This window comes from Gymnogyps californianus, chromosome 1 (genome assembly GCF_018139145.2).
Source record: "Gymnogyps californianus isolate 813 chromosome 1, ASM1813914v2, whole genome shotgun sequence".
In the NCBI taxonomy this organism is placed as follows: Eukaryota; Metazoa; Chordata; class Aves; order Accipitriformes; family Cathartidae; genus Gymnogyps; species Gymnogyps californianus.
Window position 1 is genome coordinate 112916607 of NC_059471.1, and position 19371 is coordinate 112935977.

Genomic DNA, 19371 nt, shown 5'->3' on the forward strand with positions numbered 1-19371 from the left:
CCATTGGTCCTTTTGCTCAGCCTGAGCGGGTAGGGGGTCTGTGTGCTGGGGATCCAGAAAGCAAGCTTATCGGTGCCGAAGGCTGTCAAGAGGACCTATCCGACAGACCTGCTCACAGCCTAATAAATGTATATCTCTATGACTGGGTTCTTCACAAAGCAAAGTCATAGAAAAATTCCACTGCAGTCATCTGTCTTTCATATAGTAGAAGACAGGTTCAGTGCTCTCCTCATTCTCAAAGGATTTAATTTCCTTTTTTTGGCTTTCCAGGAGATGACCCAAGCTCTAGGCCAAGGGCAGGGCTTCGCATCCTGTCCTAGGAGGAGGGAAATTGAGACAGAAAAGGGGGAGATGTGTTCTTGTCTTTTGATTGCTGATGCCTTTTGCATTAAACTCTTACTGGATAAGCAAAAATAATGATGGGACGAGGACACGACTGCAACCTAGCCACCATGTGTTAACCATGGAGATTTTTGTAGCTCTTGTAAGGGTGCTGCCTAATTTTCCTACTGGGCCAACTGTCACTGAAATAGAACTAAAAGAGTTTTCCTCCTCGTTTAAAGCTGTCTTTTTCTCCTGTGAAACGGGCTCTGTAGCCCCAGGAGGAGTAGTCAGTCACCAGGGTCATTCAGCCTGGTGCTGCCTTCCTTGCCTCCTGCAGGAAGGAGATGCAACTTCCAGAGATCTGTCCATGCCAAATGCCCAGTAGCAATCAAGTCTTTGCAGGCAAAGGATAAGCTATATCACAGAGCTTCCTCTTAATACGGTATGTCTATATGGCAGTTATAAGCATGTATATATGTTTCTAAATATGTTTAGGTGTATAAATATTTATGGCTATAACAATACAGGTATAAAAAAAGGACCCTAGCTGATGTTAAATGAATGTATGAACCATGCATAGGAGTGTCAGTGGGAACATCTTCACTGACTTTCGTGGGCATTCAACCAGACTCTCCCCAGAAAAAGAGATTTTGAGATTCTCTGCTGGGTACAGAGAGTTCTGGGAATCAGATTGCCCTTGGACAGGAGGAGAGACAAAAGTATTTCTAACAGTCTGCTCTTGTTTTTCTGTAGTCTAGTGAGGAGCCTTTTTGCCGTCTGGCCTAGCCATTTTAAACACCAAACCTTTGGATGGTATTTCTTTAACTTCAACCTCGTTTCCCTGGCCTGTCACAGTGTGTTAGCTATCAGAAATACTCTAAAACACAGGTATCCAGCAGAGGAATTTCTCCAAGAACGGAGCCAGTATATTTTTAATTACACGATATGAAAATCTATTGTACCTAATGTTCAATTTAGACACTCCTCCCTTGGCATCATAAATGTGTGTGACTTTTTATTACAGGCAAGAGAAAGTAGGATTTAGTCGGAAACAACTATGTTGCAAGGGAGTGGCTGCTTTCAAATCTCTATTCCCTATATAAAAACAATCTAAAATAGGTGACTGCTAAATTGAGACTCTAAAGGAGATGAGAGTAGGATTTCTTATTGGTCAATAGTGACAATAGTGCTTGGGATTTGGTCAAATATACTGCTGAATCCAATACCTTAGTTTGACTATCATGGTCTTTTTTTTTTGCCAAGGAATGCTAGAAACCACCACAGGAGGCCTGCAACCATGGAATTTACTGCAAAGCTTTTGAGGTTCCTGACTAAGTCTGTTGGAGCTGCCTGTCAAGAAAACAAAGCAAGTCAGATTAGAAGGTTGAATCTAAATAAAATTGGACTCCTTAACCACTTGTTGTGTTATCTACCATTGCTGGAGTGATAAATCTGCTTGAGAACACAGGAGTCATTTTACGCTTTTTAGGTGCTTTTCAAACAGTTATATGCCAAGTTGTCGTGGTTTAACCCCAGTCAGCAGCTAAGCACCACGCAGCCGTTTCCCCCTCCCCCTCCCAGTGGGGTGAGGAGGAGGAAAGGAAAGAAAAAAAAGTAAAACTCGTGGGCTGAGATAAGAACAGTTTAATAACTAAAGTAAAATATAATACTAATAATAGTAATAATGAAATATAATAATAATAGTAATGAAAAGGAATACAACAAAAAAAAGGAAGGGGGGGGAAGGAAAAAAACCAGTGATGCACAATGCAATTGCTCACCACCCGCTGACCGATGCCCAGTTAGTTCCCGAGCCGCGATCCGCACCTCCCGGCCAACTCCCCCCTGTTTATATACTGGGCATGACGTTCCATGGTATGGAATACCCCTTTGGCTAGTTGGGGTCAGCTGCCCCGGCTCTGCTCCCTCCCAGCTCCTTGCACACCTGCTTGCTGGCAGAGCATGGGAGACTGAAAAGTCCTTGGCTTAAGATAAGCGCTACTTAGCAACAACTAAAACTTCAGAGTGTTATCAACATCATTCTCACACTAAATCCAAAACACAGCACTGTACCAGCTACTAAGAAGAGAGTTAACTCTGTCCCAGCCGAAACCAGGACAATATCCACCCCTTATTCTATACCATTTACGTTATGCCCAGATCCCACATTTTCCGATACATTTCCAATTCATCACCATCACTTTTCCTGTCTTTTAATATATACATACAGATATCATTCCCGCGATCTATGGGCCATCTCTACCAAATGTCTGTTGAGTTCATTCAGTCCATGACTTTGGGCTCCATCTGCTGTAACAGTCTGTCTGGACAGGAGTTCGGTCAGTCGGTAGAACAGGATTGGGCTTCGGTGTGGTGGGGCGGGCAGGTGACATTGGGAGCAGCAGGAGGATGGTGTGTGGTGCTGGATTGTTGCATGCTGAAGTCAGTCCTGGTTCCATCACTACTGCACTTCACTCAGTTTTGTCAAAGTTCATTCTTCATTAATCTAAGTAATTCTTACTGTAATACCGTTAATATAGCACATAACAATTATAATAATGATGACATACAGTGGCAAGATTATATAGCAATTAATAGCATACAATTTAATCTATTGGCTGTTCTCACCTAAAATCAAATCCCCTTGAGGCACACATCGGACTTCCCCATCCTTCCGCATCACCCACCAAGTGCACCCAGGTCCTTGAGCAAAAGCAATCCCACGAATGGGTTTGCCTTTGCCTGAGGCAGGAATAACCCAAACTGTTTTTCCTAGCATATTTTTTATGTGCACTACAGGAGCTTTATCCCCTTCTACAGTACGTGAAAGTTCTGATTGGGCGGGGCCAGCTCGATTGACAGATCCTCTAGTGTTGACTAACCAGGTGGCCTTTGCTAGATGTGTATCCCAATGTTTGAAGGTCCCACCACCCATTGCTCTCAATGTGGTCTTTAACTATCCATTGTATCGCTCGATTTTCCCAGAGGCTGGTGCATGATAGGGGATGTGATACACCCGCTCAATGCCGTGCTCTTTGGCCCAGGTGTCTATGAGATTGTTCCGGAAATGAGTCCCATTGTCTGACTCAATTCTTTCTGGGGTTCCATGTCGCCATAAGATTTGCTTCTCAAGGCCCAGGATAGTGTTCCAGGCGGTGGCATGGGGCACGGGATATGTTTCCAGCCATCCGGTGGTTGCTTCCACCATTGTAAGCACATGGTGCTTGCCTTGGCGGGTTTGTGGGAGTGTGATATAGTCAATCTGCCAGGCCTCCCCATATTTGTATTTCAACCATCATCCTCCATACCAAAGAGGCTTTAACTGCTTGGCTTGCTTGATTGCAGCACATGTTTCACATTCATGGATAACCTGTGCGGTAGTGTCCATGGTCAGGTCCACCCCTCGATCACGAGCCCTTCTATATGTTGCATCTCTTCCCTGATGGCCTGAGGTGTCATGGGCCCATCGAGCCAGAAATAATTCACCTTTGTGCTGCTGCCAATCCAGATCTACCTGAGCTACTTCAATCCTAGCAGCCTTGTCTACCTGTTGATTGTTTTGATGTTCTTCAGTGGCCCGGCTCTTGGGTACATGGGCATCTACATGACGTACTTTCACAACCAGGTTCTCTAGCCAGGCAGCAATATCTTGCCACAATGCGGCAGCCCAGATGGGTTTACCTCTGCATTACCAGTTACTCCGCTTGCATTGCTGCAACCACCCCCACAGAGCATTTGCCACCATGAGTCAGCATAGAGATAAAGTATTGGCCATTTTTCTTGTTCAGCAATGTCTAAAGCCAGCTGGATGGCTTTCACCTCTGCAAACTGACTTGATTCACCTTCTCCTTCCGCAGTTTCTGCAACTTGTCGCATAGGACTCCATACAGCCGCCTTCCACCTCCGATGCTTTCCTACAATGCGACAGGACCTATCAGTGAACAGGGCATATTGCCTCTCATGTTCTGGCAGTTTATTATACAGTGGGGCCTCTTCAGCACGCATTACCTCCTCCTCTGGTGATATTCCAACATCTTTGCCTTCTGGCCAGTCCATGATCACCTCCAAAATTCCTGGGCGACTGGGATTTCCTATTCGACTTCGTTGTGTGATCAGCGCAACCCACTTACTCCACGTAGCATCAGTTGCATGATGTATAGAAGGGACCTTCCCTTTGAACATCCAACCCAGCACCAGCAGTCGGGGTGCTAATAGGAGCTGTGTTTCAGTACCAACCACTTCTGAAGCAGCTCAAACTCCTTCATATGCTGCTAATATCTCCTTTTCAGTTGGAGTATAGCGGGCCTCAGATCCCCGATATCCCCAACTCCAAAACCCTAGAGGTTGACCTTGGGTCTCCCCTGGTGCTTTCTGCCAGAGACTCCACGTAGGGCCATTCTCCCTGGCAGCGGTGTAGAGCACATTTTTAACATCTGGTCCTGCCTGGACTGGCCCAAGGGCTACTGCATGTACTATCTCCCATTTAATCTGTTCAAAGGCTTGTTGTTGCTCAGGGCCCCATTTAAAATCGTTCCTCTTCCGGGTCACTTGATAGAGAGGGCTTACAATCATACTATAATTTGGAATATGCATTCTCCAAAAACCTACAACACCTAAGAAAGCTTGCGTTTCCTGTTTACTAGTTGGTGGAGACATAGCTGCTATTTTGTTGATCACATCCATTGGGATGTGACCATGTCCATCTTGCCATTTTATTCCTAAAAACTGAATCTCCTGTGTGGGAAAATAATGCATAATGTGCATAATGAAAATATGTGATACTCTGTGTATCCCCCAAAGTATACAAAACAATGATAAATCCTGTATGAAGACCATCACCAGCCCTAATCTTAAGGCCAAAGCAGACTTGCTTGAGAACATCTTACTAGGATGATGAAGGTCAGTGGTGTTGACAAGGAATTTTACCATCAGTAGTGTAGGCTGTTCTGAGAAGTAATTTTTTCTGGATTAAATTGTATAAGGTAAAAAAGCAAGCCTTAAATAAGCAGGGCTAATTTAAGAACAGGATCTGTAGTACTATTAAAGGTGGTCCTCCAGGAAGAAAAGTAGTATCAAAAAAATATTTACCACATTGCATTTCTGGCTACAGGGCTATTTTTACTTTTGTTCCTTTTTTGATCATACCTCAGTGGGGATCAGGTCTGGGCTGTCACAGATCCTCGTGGACAATGCAATTCCACTTGTAATTCCTATGGCCATTTGGCGTGTGAAATCCCTGAGTCAGTTTAGACTCCGACTGCTGCTTTTGGAGTTCATGACCGGTGATGTAAATGGTGACCAGACAGGTGTCTCCAAGTACTGTGTAATGGTGGGACCACAATACACTAACAAAGGGTAGTTTGCAACAACTAAAATATCTACATTCATGATTATTTTACCTGAGTCTGTCCCCGCCCTGCCTTGGAACCTAGGAATTTGTGCTTCTTTATAAACTGTAGGAGTGGTCTTTATCTGAGTGCAACTTCTTAAAAGTAACTTCTTTTGTTCTCCGAAGAAGGATTGACTTTTCAAATGAGTTTGAAATCCTTTGCCTTCTCATTTTCTCTGTGTCTTTCCTCTGTGACAACCTGGTCGGGTGAGTTCAACAAGGGGTCAGCCCTTGTGTTGCCTCTCAAGTGTTGCTAGATGGGTAGTTATCTGAAGGTGTTGCATTCTTTTCTACCCATGGGAGCTAGCCCTTTGTTAAGTTACTGCTATACATTTGGACTAACGTTTAATATATATAATACTTTTGCATTATTGCAAAATGACTCTTGAACCAATATGTTTGCCTACTGCTATTTACAAGCACTGGCAAACCTTGCTATTCTAATTTAAGTTTTTAACCCCAGGTTTTCATTCTGTCCCAAGAGCTTACTGCCTCTCAGCAACGTTAACAGGAGAAAACATGTATATTGTCTTAGCTCAAATACTCTGTCACTGATAGTTTCTCCTGACTCTCTTGTGATAATGGTAAGCTCTGGCAAAGAAGAGTGGGAGGGTGTTAATTTCTACAACACAGTTTGCTAGAATTTATCTGTTAATCCCAAAACATCAGAAGTCTTGTACAGGATAAAAGAAATATTTCTGTGGTCTGTTTCAGATCTAACAGTTAGGCTGGTCTCTCTACTAAGAGTGCTGTGTTATTCTTTCTTGAGAATAGCCCTGGATACTATTTCAAAATAAATAAACCAGCTTCCCTCTAAAGTTTGCCAATCTATATTTTATTTAGGATCCTCTTCTTTTGGCCAGATCCTGTAACTAAGGCAACATTCAGGATCTTTGTCCATGGGAAAATACATCCTTTTTCAAAATAGTGAATGAAGATACAAAATATAAACCAATTTCTTTTTCTTTGAAATTATTAGCTGAAGAACAACTCATACAGATGGCTGTTGGCAAAAATGTGCACAAGAATGGCATTATCCAGTGAAGAAAGAGACTGTGATTAGGTAAAAGTACATACGGCAGTGATCCTTTAATGGCGTAAGCGTTGCAAGGCACAACTGCAATTGCTCAAGCACAGTAATGTCACATACAGTTACAATGGATATGTTTGCCAGCATATAGCTCTGGTAAACTTTAGCATCACAGTAACATAAACTGTGACAGGCACCCTCAAATTGCTAAGTTCTCCCAGCTTGCTAAGGTCTGCAAGACCACGCTTCCACTGTGGGGGCTCCCAGGCTGTCCCAGCTGGGATGTTGGGGTGGCCTCGAGAAGAAAGGGAGGCAGCCTCCTAGAAAACAGTTCTCAGTTGCTGGGGTCTCCAACACTGCTTATCTCTGGTTGATCCCACCTCTTAGTCAGAGTTACCTTTTTGTCCCCTCAAATCTCCATGACTGGGGGTCTTCTGTACTCCCTCATTCCTCACAGCCTGATCATTTTTTGCCTCTGGGGAGTTTGCTCCAGAACTGCTACAGCTCCAGCACTGTTCATCTATTTACCTTATGGTTTGATAAATGTTAAATCAGTATTTTGCTAAATATGTTTAAACTAAGTCAACAATTTGGTTATTGCCTGATTACTTCAGTCAGCAATTTGGTCAGTTCCTGTCTTGCCACAAGAATTGTTAAATATATTTGTGTGGGGCTGGCAATTTGGTTGCTGACTCATCTTGGCGCAACATTTCCAGTTCCCCTACCACTAGTTCATGAACTTTTGATGCCCTAAGGAGAAAAAAAACACGGTGGGTTTTTTTTTTTCGTTTTTTCCTCCCCCCCCCCCCCCCCCCCAGTTCTTCTGGTGGTTTTGGTTGGGTTTTTTTCCTTTTTTTTCCCATCCCCCCACCCCCCCACTTTTTTCTTTTTTCTTTTTTTTCCTCTCATTATTTTCTTTTTTATCTTTTTTTTTTTTTTCTGCTCCAAAACTTGAAGAATGTTAGATTTCATCAAAGGAAAAGATGGAATGCTCCAGTCTTGCTGGATAAAAGTATTTTTTACACTGTCTACCTCTGCAACAGGCAGAGCAATTCCTGATTTGTTTTTTGGAGCTCCCTTAACATCCAGCCATATCAGCCCAGTGCTTGGTCCTCTGTGTGCTTCCTGTGGAAACTAGCTTTTTGCCGGATCCACTCTCTTTTGTCTTGACTGAGGGATTTCTTGAGAAGCAAAGAGCAAGCAGTGAAGCAAATGTTCTCCTCCCTTTGCACCTTCTCTTCTCTTTCCAGATTACCCACTGGTTTTTATTTGCAGGCAAAACGAAGGAAGGCACTTCCTCTCTGTGGCCAAAGGAAACAAGGCTATATTGCTTGCTACAGTAATTGTGATTTGAAACAATCAGTAGTTGAGAACTGACTGGAATCAAATCCCTTAACACAGAACTGGGTTAAGTGATTTATGTGATAGCATTGCTCCAAGTACCTCATAAGGCAATTTAGTTGTGTCCCCCCCAATGGAATGTTAAAGAAAATATTTAAGTTGGTCATAAAACTGAGAAAGTTAGAGTTTTACTAAGTGCTTAGCCAGCTCATCTATTGCTTGTGGTCCTTTCTTCATGCTATAGCTCAAATTTCATTATAAACTGCTTTTCCTTCAACTTAAATAATCCTTTAAAATCCATATAAAAATGGAAGACACAATGCTTGGACTGTTTTTCTTCTACTAAAGCATACATTGCACAAATGAAACTGACTTTCAGATTATGATTTGCACAGTACTATATAATATAAATGCATATGAAATTTATAGCACACCACGAACTGTTTAATACTCAACACTTAAACTGCTGTGTTTCCACAGCAAGCTGTAATAACTGAAGATTTAATACAGAACCTGATATCTGGACAGTTATTAACATTGTTTTCTTAGTATTTTACTGCCTGCTTGTAAACACTAGTTTATTGGAATTTAATAGTATGTACATGGTCATATAAACTGAAAAAGAACAGGTTGTTTTCTTTGCCAGAGGTACTGCAGATGTAAATGAAAAAGTCTAGACCTTGAACTTAAACATCCAATCATATATACAGAAAAAGTAAATCCTTTCTTACCACACTATTTTGACCTTGTGTATCTTTTCAGGCTTTTTAACAAACAGCCAGAGGAAGTTGCTGCTCTGGAGATCTGGTTTGTTTGGATTTGGTTTTTAAACTCTGCTATTCCCTTTAAAGAAGTAGGGTTCCCTCCCTTCCCCCTTTATAATGTCTAAAAAGGAGGAAGGACACTTCAATGTGTAGTGTTATTTTTACCACCAGGTCTTGTGCCAACAGAAATGTAGGGTTCAATTCTATTAGATTGCAGAGATTAAAAGTAGCCAAAGAGTCTCACTAAATGGTTATGACTTGATATGTTTGTGTTCCAAAGTAAGTATCTTCTCTCATCTTATTTAAATATATTTTAAGATTTCTCCTTTCACTCTTTGTCACCCTTGATAATTATTTTAGGGCAAGACCTTGGCAACTGTACAAAACAAAAACAAACAAACAAAAAAGGAAACTTTATGCATAGATAGGAAAATTCTTGCCCGGATGTTGAAGCCAGTGAAGTGTAATATTAACTAACACGAGAAGCTACACGTCATCCAACAGATTTAAAAATTAGGGTAGGATGTTAAGGACCTACCTTCATTCACGTAATTAAGAAAATCCTAGCTGAACTGTCAGAGATAATCCATATGATTATCCATAATGATTTTTGTGAAAGAAATCTATCTTGTTCATCGGGACGGGGAAAAGCAAAGAAAATTAGCAGTTGTTTTGGGAAGGAGGATGTCATACCTTAAGTTGCCACCTCAGCAGAATTAAGTCCAGAATCAGTACAAATAAAACCAGCTTTCATGTGCTTTTTGTCCAGACCTTCACTTTCTGAGGTTGGTCCTATATTTTGAGACTTAAAGTCTTCAAGTGTTTCCTCTGTAATCCATGACACGTGATTTCCTGCTCTCTAGCTACTGTTCTTTGGCCAGATCCTATGTTTCAGAGCCCCTTTATGGATGCTTTTCTTACTTTGTCTGCAAAGATTAGTAGCTGAGAAATGAAGCCAGACTCTAACTTGATGAAGGATCCTTCCTAGTTGTTTAGTCTCTATCAATTTTGCTCTAAAAAGAGAAATTTCTAATTAAATTTGGTCTACAGCTAACTTCAAACACTGTACAGCTGCTTCATATATATAGTTATGTTGGAATTTTAGACACTGACTAATACAATTTATTTGATGGGGCTTTAGATCTAGACATTAGCATATCACCGATATGGCCGAGAAGGCATCTTGCATCTCTGATACCTTCTGGAAAAGTTTAGACACACAGAGGCACTACCAATACTTCGGATGTATTGAACCTTGGAGAAAAAAACAGAAACAAAACAAAGGAGTAAAAAGTAGAACATTACCTTCATAAGAGAGAAAGTGAGAAGACCTATTAGGCTAGTCACTAGTTTCATAGAATTCCCAAACCAACAGTGAAGCATTTTGTGTGTGTGTGTTAATGTCTTGTAGATGGAAAAGAAATTCCGAAGAATTCTTACTGGTCCTATATTTTAAAAAATTATTCTACAGTACTAAAAGTACACATTCCAGTATTAGAAAAGAAATCTAAACAAGAACAAACAGAATTTCCTGTGGAAGAACAGTGATTTATTTTTAGCATTATGGAGCTGAACTATTCTTTAAAATGGCAACTGTTTTTTTTTTAGTGTGAGCAGGTATTTTCTACATTTACAGGTAGAATAGAGAGACAACAAAGGAAATATCTGCTGCCAGTCTATTTTACTGCTAGCTTTGGATTCATTCGCTCATACACAAAAAGAGTGAGCAGAATGGTTCTCTGATTCAGGCTGTAGTTATTTTTATCTACAGTGAGTATATCTATCACATACTGTGAGTTTATACTGAATGCAGATACCAGAGGAACTGTAACTAAAAGACTATAGATTATGCAACAAAGACACAGAGCACTACATTCACTAGTCAACAGCGTTGCTAGCTTTTTACCCTTTAGAATGACATTTTAAAAATCCTAACAAGATCTGAAAGGTCTTTAGTAATTCTGTTTCTTTTTTCCAGAAGAGAATACAAGTGTCATATAACAAAGTTTAAATGAAATATGAAATGGCAGGATGTGATTTTTTTAATGAAGTTTTCTCCTTCACTTTTCCCCTCCTTGGCTAAATAAATCAACAAATATATATATTCTATTAACATGGTGGGAGATATGTTTCACAAACAGATGTTTATTCACTATATTCTAGCTTGACATGGGGTCTCCTATGTGCTTATAGTGTATAAAAGAATGTAGAGGGGCTTTGAGCAGAATCCAAGCATTTTAATACTCCTCAGTTACTCTTCAGCACTGCAGCTCATTTCCTTTCACTCTCAGATTCCCAACTTGTGAATGTACAGCCAATGCCGTATCGTTTTTCGCAAAGACTACTTTTGCTCCAACAGAATTGCAAGAACTGTGGCCAAAGGTCTGATAGCTCCAGCACATCTTTTAACATGGGGGTGAGTTGCGCAAACCTTGGTTTTGCCAGCCTAAGGCATTATGAAATCCTAATACTTACTGTGCCATTTTAAAATGACTGAAAGAACTAGGACTTTAAGGAATATACCCTTAAGTCTGAGATATGTTTTCTGACATCCTAGGCTTAGGGTAAATAAAGCTTGTGCTTTTGGTAGGCTGGCTTGATGTCATCATCTGGCACAAATGAGCTAATATGTATCACTAAATTAAAATTGCAGGTATGTTGGTGGTTTCTTCTGCGTGTATATATTTAAGGCAGAAAAGTCCAGGAAGACATTTCATTAACATAAATGACAACAGCACATGAAAAATTAGGGCCTGCTGTCTAGGTAAAGACAATACTGCAGAGAGAAGTCTTTTTCAAATGTGTCTGTATAGGATTAAAGTTTAAAAACTTCTCATAATTACTTTCAATGTGAACTTGTTTTTCATATCAGCATCTTATTTTAAAATATACAGGCATGCATAAAAAATAAATCCAAGTAAAGTATGCAAAATATGTATTATTATGGCTCATTAGTGCTCGATGCGCATTCCAAGTACAGAAGATGCTATCATCCTGCTCCCAAACTCCTAGGGGAGTTTGGACAGGAAAGAGAGAGAGATGTAATGTAGAAACAGAGTAGTCTGTGAAAGAGTCAGCATCTCCTAGACCACTGCCATGTACCATCATTTACACTTCAAACTTGAGAGCTCAAAGCCTTATCAAGCAAGAAAAGCTGTGTTTCGTGCTGCTTTACCACAGGTGTAAAATCTGGACAAACTGCAGGACAGTAGGGATCAGCTTGCACCACTTGTTCCTCATCAGTCCATATGAAACATTTCAGTCCTGGTATGGAAATGGTATATACCTGCTCTGTGCAGTATAGATGATTACTCAGGCTGACAAGCAATGGTAAACTGGCCACAGCAGATTCCCCTTTGTTCAAAGTCCAGCCCTTGTATCTCTTCCCATTGCTAATTCTCAGATTCAGCCTTAAGCCTTGTCATCAAGCACATAAGGAACCAACATATTTTTTGGCTGACAAATTCATCTGTATCTGTTTGAGAGTAAAATGATAGTAACTAGCAAAAGATGAGATTTAACACTACAGTAGCATGTATGCTGATATAAAACATTTACTGGCTTTACAGGTTTCAGTTTTCCCTTTCTAGCCTTGTTATTATTATTGTTTTGAAAACTGTTGTAATTATTAAACAGGGTAATACTCCACTAACAGATGCTATTTTTTATGTTTTAAGGCCAGGACTTCTCTTGACCTTGTTATGATGTCTAAAAAGAAGCTGGAGCTTGCTAGCTGATGATTCCTCCTATGTCAAGAAAGTCTGACCTGGAAGTGAGTAGGTTAAACTTAGCCCAGGTGTACATATTTCAAGGTTGGGTGAGGGAATATAAACATTGAACAGAGTACTCCTCAGTCCGCTAAGGAACAAATGCTGTTTGTGCAAACAGGCCCAAAAAAATCATGAAGTCCTCATTCTCTTATGTTAGTACAGATTGCTGAGTTATCTTGAAAGCATAAGACAGAATAAGGGTCTTAAATTCTAATGGTATTTGCATGGAGCATCACCACATGAACTAATGTGTTAAAGTACAAACGGTACTTAAGTCCTCAACAGAGCCGCAAAAGTAGACCTGAGTTTTATGCATCTGTACTTCTTATTTTATCTTTCATGTTGCTATTTTCAAGATGGAACAAAGTTGTACAGGATAAAATTAATTATCCCCCTTATACTTAGCTACAGTAGCACTCCTAAAGATGTCTATCTGAATAGAAATATAATAACTTACCAAGGCATCACTGTGTATTTGATCTACCTATTTATCTATCTAATAATCTACAAAATCATTCAGTAAAATCAGTATTATAAAATATCTGGATATCTCTAATACACTTATTATGTTACACATTTTTTTTCAGACTGTTCTTATTGTCTTCCTACCTAATATTTTCTTGAAGGCTGAAAGGACAAGAGAAAACATACTGTAAATCTGTTGGCTCTTACTTGATAGATTATAAAAAACTTTTGATCTTTTGATCTTGAAACAACATAACCTAAAAGCTTTTTCTTTTTGGCTGGAATCCCAGACTCCAAATGTCATTCAAAGGATACATTTTCATGATATAGTGTTTGATACTCTACATCGTTGTATAAATTTGGGGTTTTTGTATTTTGTTTGTTATACATTGGTGCTTCCCATGAGCTTTCTCATATTCAACTGCGACCATTTCATTGGGGGTATAAAAGTTTGGACATTTAAAATAGCATTTTAAAGAAGTCTTTCAGCATAGAAATATTGGAACTTGCAGAAGCAGAAATTTAAAGTGGAACAAAAGTAATCCTTCTCCATTGCTAGACGAACACACTAAAAAAAGTGGTACCATACTATAATCAAGAAGAGAGATGGATATTTGAGAGACAGACAGCAAGAACTGTTAGGAATTAGTATTAGAAAAACTATCTTGCTCAAGTTTACTTGAGTGCAGCTGCCTAACCAACACATGGATTTTCATTTTCTTTTCTCTTTGTGGCTTATTATCAGCATCTAATTCTCTGTTTTTTAAAACATGGCTTACGGCTGAACTTAAATTCCTTGCCAATAGTGACACACATACTATGGATAAATAGTGAATATACATGGTGGCATATAAATAAAAAAAATAGAAAATCTTTATGATCCAGTATTTTGGTAAGTGCAAGTCAAAACAATATTTGGTTTCAGCCAACTTTAATTTAATGGGAAGAATAGGAAATTGATTTACTGCAAATTGTTTTAATATTACTGCATAATACAGCCTTGCAAAATTGTCATGAAAATTTACTGGCGCAGATGCAAATGTCTATTTGTCTGCCTTTTTTCACAGTAATCTATCATCATGGTGAATTAATAGCTTTTATTCACTGCATTGCAAAATATTATTCATTTCAGCAAGTTGAATGAGCAAAAATTTGCCAAACTGCTATACTATAAATACATATTTCTGTATACTTGTCTTTTGTAAATAAATTGTATGTTGTAGCTCTGTAGCTTGCTCATGTGTTGGTGTGGTGGTGCAGATCTCCTGGGCCACATTGCGATGTCAGGACCAGCCAACATTGTATTCTTGTTTTGGCTAAAAGTGCAGTGAGTTGGGACAATCTGGTACTTTCTTGTCCTGGCTACAGTACAGTGAGTGAGGATGATTAGACATTTCCTAACCATACCTGAAACTCCTGTTGCCTGGAAACATACCTGAAACTCTTGCTGCGTGGATCACGGCCCACCCTGGAAGGTGCCAGAATTACCTGGCAGGAATTGTGGCCAGAATGGAAATATACTGACCAAAGTCAATCATCTTACGATCCAATAAATAGCGATCCTAAGTGAGACCCTTTGAGCTCTCCAGGATCGCAGCAGGCTGTGACCCAGTATCTCCCCTGAGTTGGGACACCTCTCAGGGTAGATTTCGTGAGGATTTCAAAGAGCAGATTTAGCGAGGATTTCAAATAGTTTTCGTGAGGATTTTGAAGAGTAGATTTTGCGAGGATTTCCAAGATCGTCCGCTGATAGATGCCGACAATGAAGAAAGGGTCAAAGACTGTCTGCTGACAAATGCTGATGAAGGAGAATAGTGAGTAATTCACTACAATTAGATTTTGTGAAGTTTCAAAGATCATTTGGTACCGATAATTTACTACAATTGGCAAAGAGAGAAAAATCTTGATCATAGGTTAACCTCTATATCTGTGTGTGTGTGTTTGTGTGTGTGTGATTTAATTTAGGAAACTTTGTGGTGTTGATTATAGCAAATTTTGTTAAATCACTCTGACAATCGGCTGATGATTAAGTATTGTTAAAAATCTTATAACCTAATCTTGTGATTTACCGTAATAGTGCTAATAAATCTTCAATGGTTGCTACCTCAAAGTTGGTAGGATCCATAGTCACTCATTCCCCAACAAATTGGCATAGTCATTCAATGGAGGTTTTCCTTACCCTTTATACTAATTCTATTAGACATAAAAAGTTGACCAAGTCTGGGACTAAGTCTGGATCCAGCCGCACCTAGACTCCTCTCTGAGAAGGAGTTTAGAAAGCAAGGGGCTGCACTTTGAACCTTGTGACTCAATGGGAGGGTCTCCCTTACCCTTTTGTGCCTCTGGTCTCTGTGTATATAATTTTAAATCAATTCTAACTCGATTTTCCTTTGTATGTTTCTTCCATGTAGTAAGTAATAGAGTGAACCTTGCCATTGAACTTTGTTAAGTTGCACTTTTACAAATTCACATTAAAAAAATCACTTTTGCTAATATCTTTGATGGTGATTCTTTAAGTGATCTAAATCACTCTTTCATGACAGTTGGGGATATAATCAACATTGAAACTGAAATAGAGTGCATGAGGATTACATAAAACCAACAGTTGTAAACTGTACAATTTTTTTTTGTTTATTTTTTAATTGTAGGAATGTTACAGACATGAATAATAGTAATGTTAGCTACATGATAGGCCTAATTTGTAGGTTTTAGATCATAAAGAAATATCTTCAGAGCTTTAATACCAGATTTGTAGTATTTTTCTCATAAATCAAAGCTATCATATTTAAGCTCTGGGTTATGTCATATCAGTGGTGCAGTGCTAATAATGATTTGCTACATCTCTCTGTATGTATGCTTACATAGGAGGTATGGGACTAGCAGATAGGTCTGGATGAATTTCATAGACAAGAGGATTGATGATAATTTCAGTGGTCTAACAATATACCTGGAGTGCACAGCATAGAGCAATACAATAAATATATCATATTCCAACAGCTATAGTGAATTGGCTCTGAGAAGGCTGAAACACCTCCATAGCTCAGCGTATTACTTTGGGTCCCAGGAATAGACTAGGTATCTCGATAAACCTAATCCATCTCTGGGATTTTTACGTTTCTGTTGCAGAATTGCATCATAACTTCCATACGATCTATCTAAGTAGATATTTAAAGGAAATGATCCAAAAACCTTGCTGGAGTTTTTGGAAGGAGACCATATCTAGAGATTTATTAGGATACTGTAAAACCCTAAAATTAATTTGAATTGAGAACATCAACGTAGTTTTTTATTTATTTGGATATCGGCCTAATGATTTGAGCTGGGTGTAGAAGCAGTGGTGTTTTGTGGAAGATTTTGGTTTCAGTACTGAGTTTAGCACAATTTGAAATGGAGCAAGTTTCTGGTTACGAAGTCCAGTCCTTCATCACGCACTTTTGTGCACTTGGAAGGTTCAGCTCTCTGGTGTCCCGGACCTGGGGTGGCACGTGGCAGGTAAGACTGAGAAATTACAAGTTGTCCTAAAATTTCAAGACTCTTTTTTTACCCTGTAAAGAATCAGAAACCTAGAAAATTAGGTCTCTCTTCATAGCATCTTTGTCTTTATTCTGTAATGATGGTATTAGCTTTGACGAAACCAAACAGGTTTCAGCATGAGCTAGTGTTCCAGTTGAACCTTCCTTGGATCTGGAATAACTTTTCCAAAGTTAAACTGTGCTCGTTCAAGACCATAGCTGTATAGAAAAAACCAATTTCAAAGGAAAAAAAAAATCCACATTTTTTTCAGCTAGATGTAATAGCTATCCATATGCTAGTAAACAGCTACTTTGGCATTGGTTGAATGAAGATAATCACTTGCAACCACATTATTGAAAGCGTTCTGTATATTACCAAAATTAACATGAAAAATCTGTTTTGATGCCAAAAAATTTTTTTGATGAATTTGTCATTTGATGGTGGAGAGCTGATTTTGGTGCTGGAGAGGGATTTTGTTGCAGGAAGATCCCTGTCAGTGATGGGGCATTAAGATGGGTGAGAAACTTCACTTTTTAGAAGAGAGAGAAGACTGACAGTAAGAAAACTGAGCTGGAAGTGACAGAGGGGCAAGTTTCCACAAATACCTAGTGGTCTCAGAGTTCATTGGAAGGTTCAGAGTTGTTTGAATTACTAATGAAAATCAAATTACTGTAATATACTAGGTAAGACAACAAGCTAGTTTTACCAATAAAGAGGAGGGGAAAGAAAAGCAACAAAACCAACCACTTATTTGCACAAACAGAAGCATTTTTCGTTGCAGAGTAAAAGTCAATGACTGAGGAGATAACGAAGGCATCCATATGAGTGTTTATGACAGCAATTACATCTGCCAAAGGGTGGGATATTTTTCCACATTCAGGTGGGTGATGCCAGAACTGAAGATTAACTTTAGATCTGGGATATATTGTATAATTTTCTTTTTGGCACGACTGATTTAAATATAGGGATTGAGCTATGCAAGAGTGGGAAGCAGATAAACTATCATTAGCATCATTCTAGTAACACCAGCTGCAGTGAATACCAAACACATTTATACTTAGCAGGGAAAAGTAAATGTAGCTGTACTGAGATTTGAATATCTATTAACAGCTTGTCCAGTGGCCGAGATTAGACTAGTCTCACGTCAGTTGATATGTTTCACTCACAAAGTGTTCTGCTTAACATTAAGCTAATCACTGTTTATGAAAAAAAGAAAATCATAAATATCTACAATAAATCAGACTGACCTATAGTATACTAGGTCCATGCCTGATCATAGATAGAATTTATTATTTCCTTACTCTAATATCAACACACAAGATGAACTTTCAACAGTTCTGGCATTTAAACCTAAAATTTAGAGTGTGCTTTTGTTCTAGGCTTCTCAATGTGTTTTTTTAAAATATAAATCTGTAACTTGTCTGTGGTTTTTTTTTGTAGGAAAACAGCTGCCAAATAGTCTTTTGCTGCTGTAGAAAGCATTTTGGTCCATGCTATAAAAGATTTAACCTCTTCTGAATTTCCCACAAAAAAAAAAAAAAGTACATTTTTCAGATTTTTCAACCAGAGTAGATGACCTGTGTATTTTTCAGTATGAATCAATGTACGGTAACACAGGAGTTATTAATGTAATTTCAGCCACACTAGTACCATCTTGTGTTGCATTGTGAAGCTATTTGGATTAGTTTCTTTCAGGCTTTAATCACTACTTGTGGCATTGCCTTTAAAAATCAGTGGTAACAAACAAAACATTTTTGTATGGTCAGGGTGCACCAGAAAGACCGTTTTGGGCTTCAGTGGTTAGGATTCAGGATAGCCTCTCTCTGCTTTACTGCTTCCATCTAATGTGTGGCTGCAGGACTGTGTCACTGTCCATTCACTTATGATCAATTATGTTAACTCAGAGTGGAGCATGGCCTGGTTTTTATCCCAGTTTTACGAGTGTGAGTCACTTTGGGCTAGAATATAGGTAAGTGCCACTGATTAGGAGCCATGTTGAGTAGTACAAAACTACCTATGAAATTCTTGCAGGTCCTGACCCAACTAAATTCTGAGGCCAAGACATGAAGAAAACAAGCCTTCAGAAAAACCTTGAAAGCATATGCTTAAGTGCAACTCATTTCTTTATGATTTAAGTTAAGTGCATGCTTAATGTGCTCCCCTCAATATTGGCTTTGAGTTGCACTGAGCTAGAAAGAAGCTGAGGGTGTTAATTATCTTGTATGATTTTGCCAGTGGTATAGTAATTATAGTGTTGGAGAATTTATGGAGATTTTCTAACAGGAAAGCAAAAAAATCCTTCCTGTATGTTTATTCAGCTGCAATAGTAATAGACTGAACTTGAGCATTTCAGAGGCAGTGGTAAAATTGCTACTGAATTCTCTGATTCAGAAACTGGTATTTGTATATCTGATGAAAAAAGATAGTTACAGCTTTGACTGCATGGGTAGTGGAATCAGAGGTGAGATATAGTCACAGTGATAAAGAAATGCAAGTAACTCTTAAAGTTTGCTCAGGTATCAATCAATGCATGGTAATTCATTAGAAATCTGCTGTAAGAAATGGGTCCTAAACCCTTATTTCACAAGGATCAGATGCAGTGGTACTGCCAAATGCTGTGTGAACTAAGTCAGTTTTAAGAATTCTAATCGTCAAGCAAAATACATTTTAAACACATAACAGAGATTGACTTAAAGCAAATGTTAACCATCTCAGCTACTTTATCAAACTAGGATAATACATACTGATTTTAAACATATTTATTTCCATAAAGAA